The sequence below is a fragment of the Chaetura pelagica genome, unplaced genomic scaffold, assembly GCF_000747805.2.
Source record: "Chaetura pelagica isolate M959 unplaced genomic scaffold, ChaPel_1.0 scaffold486, whole genome shotgun sequence".
Lineage (NCBI taxonomy): Eukaryota > Metazoa > Chordata > Aves > Apodiformes > Apodidae > Chaetura > Chaetura pelagica.
In genome coordinates, this window is record NW_009953658.1 from 35,868 (window position 1) to 41,346 (window position 5,479).

General features: G+C 40.1%; 1 protein-coding gene across 1 annotated transcript in view; it reads left to right on the plus strand.

Annotated features, from left to right (window-relative positions):
* LOC104391091 (aryl hydrocarbon receptor-like) overlaps positions 1-5,479 on the plus strand; it is an 18,799-nt gene that overhangs the window by 378 nt on the left and 12,942 nt on the right. The window lies entirely within an intron of this gene.

The window sequence follows — 5,479 nt, forward strand, 5'->3', positions numbered from 1 at the left end:
CATGCGCACCAGCCGGCCCGCGGCCCCGCGGGGTTCGGTGCCCGAGAATCGTTCCCCTTGGCTCCTTCCCGTCAGGCGCGGAATGAAGCACCTGAGAACTAACTCCCAGGGTGCCCCAGCTGGTGCTGCACGAGAAATTCTGCACATCGTTCTATTTCGCCAACTCAACGCAGAAAAAATGGTCAGTTCCTACGTACCGAGCAGGGCTTCCTGAGATGAGATGAAGTGGCGCTTGCGAAGGTCAGCTGGGATGAGAAACATGCATTTACCTTTTCCTTGGAGCTGACTGTTGGATACAACCTGACCGGTGCTCTCCTTTCCCTGCACTCCACACAAAGCCTGCTGTGACTTCTCTCCAAGCCATAAAAAATAAATTAATTCCAGGCTTTGACCAACAGATTCATCCAGCAACTGGAGAGAGCAGGGATTTTAGGTCACTTAAGTAGAGAAGGCTTAAAAAATTCATTAGAAACACCTGAGCTCTCACACACACATTCTCTCTTTGAAATTCTCTACAAGTGAAAGCCTACCCAGATGTTACTTTGTCCAGTTCTAGCTTCTCTCTACTAACAGAATAGGGTAAAACTCATGGGCTGGCTTTTAAAACTGTGTTCAAAACAACTTTGCAGCTTGCTTAAGCATAAGTACAGAGATTATAAAATATTTCCTACCCTTCACAACTACCTTTTACTGTGTATTTCAACTGCAATACTATTCAGTCTCATCCAGGGGGTGCGTGGCATGTAAATTAAGAGGCAATTTTAGAGCTTCTGTGAAGACAAAGAGGACTTCATCCTTCAGAGAACAAGTATTTTCCACAGTTTTATGCTCAATTACACCATCATCAGGAGTTGGCAATTACTGTCTTTAAAGCAACAAATTAGGGATTTCAACCCAGCAACACATTTAGGATCAACTCCATTTTCAGTTACAAGTCACTGTCCTAGAGAGAGACCTTCTCTGGAATGCTTAGCATTAGCAACTTCCACTATACGTACCTTGAGTATGTATACATACCTATTTCAAATATAAGTGAAATTTTGTCTAGGGGACTCCATCAATAAATTAATACATTTATATTCTTAAAGGAACCGTCATTTTTGTTTTCACTGGTGTCAACTGCTGTCAGAAGAAGCAGCTCCTTTCTCAGTACGTAAAAGCGATGGCAACCATGAACAGGGAGAATTAAATACACAAGTGGCATTAAGTGCATGGCTTATGCAGAGTTTTGTTTGGGTGTTTTTTCATATTCTTTTAAAGTGCATTGTGTGATCCACCATCAAAACATGCTTGTGTAAAGAAGGATACTAGCATGGCTGATATCACAGATACAAAACTTAAGCATTCACATTATTAGTTTGACTTGAATATTATAAAAAAAAAAAAAGGCCATATATTTAGATACAGATTATAAATGTCTGTACACATCTTATATACAACCAAAGAACATGTTACACTCAGAAGAACCAGCCGTTCTGATACAGTTTACACAGGAACAAAGACCACAGTAAAGCTACTGCTTTACTTTTGTAATGTAAACACGTTTCGTAGTGTTTAACAGGCTGTTAATTGCTTCAGAGATGAGATAACTTCACTTAGTGAAAACAAAGCAACTGGGCACCATCAACCTTTTGTCTCGAAGGCTTAGCTCGCAAGCTCAGGCTGTACATTTATTCTTCGAAGGATGAAGGACTTTTCTGGCATATAAAAGACAGGATTGACAGCCTTCATTTGTTCTTCTCCTAATATAGTCCAGCTATTCCAAATAAGGTGTGAAATGGATCCACCTGAGGGAAGAAAGGAAGTTTGTGTGTTTCCAAAGTCCATCAGCTTTTTCATTTGTATGGAATCTTTGCTACCAAGAGAACTGCCAATCATGGAAGTTTCTTCCTCCCACAACTAGACAAATGCCAGTGAGACAATTCAGGGGCTGGGCTGGCACAGATCAAAAGCTGGTGTGTAAGGATTCCCAGTAAAACTTAAACTCATTTAGATCAGGTAAATCCACCAAGAAAGTTGAAGACATGTAGCCTGCCCTGGACTCTAGAGCTTGCATATCACAACCCCCCAAAAACCCCACACATCCCAAACATTTAAGGAGTTTCTTTGGAGTAAAGAGAAAAGAGTTCCTGGGTGCAGTCTGTTTCCCAAGGGCTTCCCTTTTTTGTGAAGGGAAGGTCTTTTTTTCAAAACTCTTTCTTTCTTCAAGAAACAAAACCATAAGAATGTGATTTTGAAACAGCCTTAACTTTCTGTGGGAGAGGCTAAAAAAACAGTGTCTTTTTCAGGAGTAAACAATTTCTTATTAATGACTTTCATTTTTTGGAATTAAAATCTGTTGGTTGGTTATCTGTTTGCACCACTGGTACTGGAGATTATTCTAGTTTACACAGTTTCCTAGTGTGATACAGAACACTACTACACTCAGGATATACATCTAATAAAATAGTAACTTTTGTACAAATCCTACAGAAGTGATCCTTCCCAGTGTCAGAAAATATTCAAGCCTCGATGCAAGAGAATATGGTCCAAGTGGTCAGCAAGACATCCTTCAGCGTGAGTTCCTTCCTAGACTGAGGACTCAAACTAAACCAGCTAAGGCCTGCACGACAAACATTAGTGACAAAAATAAAAATGGAAGGCTAACTTCTTTCATAAGTTTACCAAATGTTTCATGGAAGTAATGGCATTTTCCAGAAGTCCTTCAGTTTTAGAGAAAGTAATGTCTATTGCAGTTTGAACAAATAGAAGAAGCCACCTTGTACCTTCTCTGGCCGTCCACTGAGACCTCCTGAAGGTAACTGACGTTCACAAAGCCACCAACCCAGCAAGTCAATGTTGATATGATGCAACTGGTTTGTAATGGCCAGAAATCCTGTGCAACAATAGATCTAAAATTAGACATAAATCTTTTGTGTATTTAAAAACTAAGTATAGTTTAGCAAACTAAATGCAGAAAGACCTCAAAGCAGGAATACAGTCATGCAAACAATAAAAAATAAGCACACATTTCAGCTTTTCATTTCAAAGGAGTTTTGCTTTTCCATTAGAAAACGGTATTGCTATAGTTGCTTTTGTATAAAAGTGCCAGTTACACAATGTGATTATAAAACAGTAAGAGTTTATTACTATAAGATACTAAGGCAGGGTTTGGAAAAAAGAACCTAAAAGCTCAAGCAGAGCCACACAGTTTTATTTTAACAACACTCAGAATCTTAAGCCAGAGAACACAAACCGATTTCTACCGGCTGAATAGGGCCTTTATGAAAATTCTGCACCAGCCTACGGATTGTTGCTGTATGTGCCTCTTACCCTCAGGCTCATGCACAGAAAACTAAAAGACCAAAGGAATTCTACAGCAGAAACAGCTGAACCCTGATCTTTACCTATCCTGACCACCTCACATGCATCTAGTCACGTCAGGCTTACTTTCCATGTGCCACATATAAATGTGCATTGATTAATCCCTGTTTGTTCTTTTCTGGGAAGCAGCACATGCAGTGGACCAGCATTGCTGCAGTCACATCTCAGGCAGTCGCACAGGAGAAAGCAGCTGAGTACAAGCAGCAAGAAGCCAGCACCAGCTGAAGCCTGCTCGTATCTGCCTTTGCCAAATAAAACCCCCAAAAGGACAACAGCACACATCAGCAGGGATATGCCTACCCAAGAACACTGCAAAATCAATGGGATATTCCCAGGAAACCTTTGAACTACTGTGCAGGTGATGGAGCTGCCCTTTACAGCATTTTAAGGAGCATGTGAATATACATAACAGATCAAATTCCAGCTGCAAGAAGTGTGTTCAGCTTCTTGATCTGACTTCCTTGAATATAGTCCAGACATTAGGACCTCCTGGCCAATACTACTGTAGATCACATTTGCTAGATAAGGTACATGTACTAGGTTTAATTGTTTTTTCCCAATTTTAAAAAGGGGGTGGTGTGGGGTGAGGAAAAAAACCCAATACTTTTTCCCAGCAAAATACCTCTGGTATTTTCATGTGCTGAGGTGAATACTGGCTATGGCATTGTTCACCATAATTGTGCAAGATAAACAGGTTAGCTGCAACAGCATTAAAATATTTTCTTGCAAGTGGATTTCTATTAAAAAATTCTGGCAAAGTGCCATAATCCCTTTCATGAAAAAAAGAAAAAAAAAAAAATAGGAAAGGTAGGTTTAATGTAAATTTTCTGCTGAAAGAATTGAGATTCTCTTCCTTCAGAGATATGTTCATTTGTTGAGAAGACAGTGCAGTTGTGTAACTGGAACAAGGTTTTACCAAGCATTTTTCAGAATTCCCTGACACTTGTAAAACGCTCTTTAGTGCCTACAACAAAACATGATACATGTTCCCATGCCTGAGTTAGGCATCTCATCTTAAAACAGACCTTCTTCAAAAAATTAACAAGGCTCCTCTTTAGAAGGTTCACATCTCATTTTTATGCGAGTTCATCAGCTGATAAACATAAAATATATGACACCACTGAGCTTTGTTTTCTATTATGATTTGCAGAAGGCAGTGCAGGTCTTGTCCAGTCTCCGTTAACATCCATTTCAAATTGTCTGAAAATCCTCATGCTAACTATTCCAGCTTCACCACGTGAAGACTGAAATGCAGTCCTAAGAGCTGTTGCTTTATCATCTTCCCCCACCCCAGACTATAATTTCTTGAGTCTCTACTCATCTTCTCAATATATTTGCCTATTTGTTGATATATTTATCCAAGGTGCTAGAACAAGGCATTTGTGAAAGAACCAGTGCTACTTTACACTTTGCTGAGCTCATTAACTACAGGAACTTCAGCAGCACCAAGATTCTGTAGTTGCATAAATGATGATTTAGGAGAACCTTGTATCTATTTCTCCTAAAATGTGAAGGGTAGGGAATGAAGTAAGAGTACTGTTGTTAACAGCAGCAAAAATACATTTAAACCACTGCTGAAAACACGGAACGGTGTTAAAATACTAGGTCTTACATCAAACAACAAAAAAACCAGCCACAAATGGTCCCTGTACTGTTTCCTTTTCTGGCCTATGAATTATTTCCTCGGTCATTTTGAAAATTTACATTGCACCTCAAGTCACCTCTATGTTTATTGCACATAAAACAACTCATTTTGAGCTGGCGTGTAGTTAGGTAAGTATCCAATTCAAGTAGTGGAAATTTACAAATAACTATGTAATTTCATAGTTTATCTGTAGTGCTCTACTAGGTGCAGAGCAGTGGATTCAAAACCACAAGGACACAACTCTTGATCTGCCCTAAATCCAGGCAGCAGGAGAAGTCATTTTTGGTTTTAGAGAAAGACTTCTACCTGGAAGCTAAACCAGAACAGCCACAGCAGAATGAACGCTCGGCCCGTCCCTGTCAACGTAACACTTCTAGAATAGCTTCTGAGCTTTCTTCTTTAAGAACGCACAAGCGGAAACACCCAGACCAGCCCGGGCTGCTCGGTCCCGCACGAGGGGTCTCGCTCCCT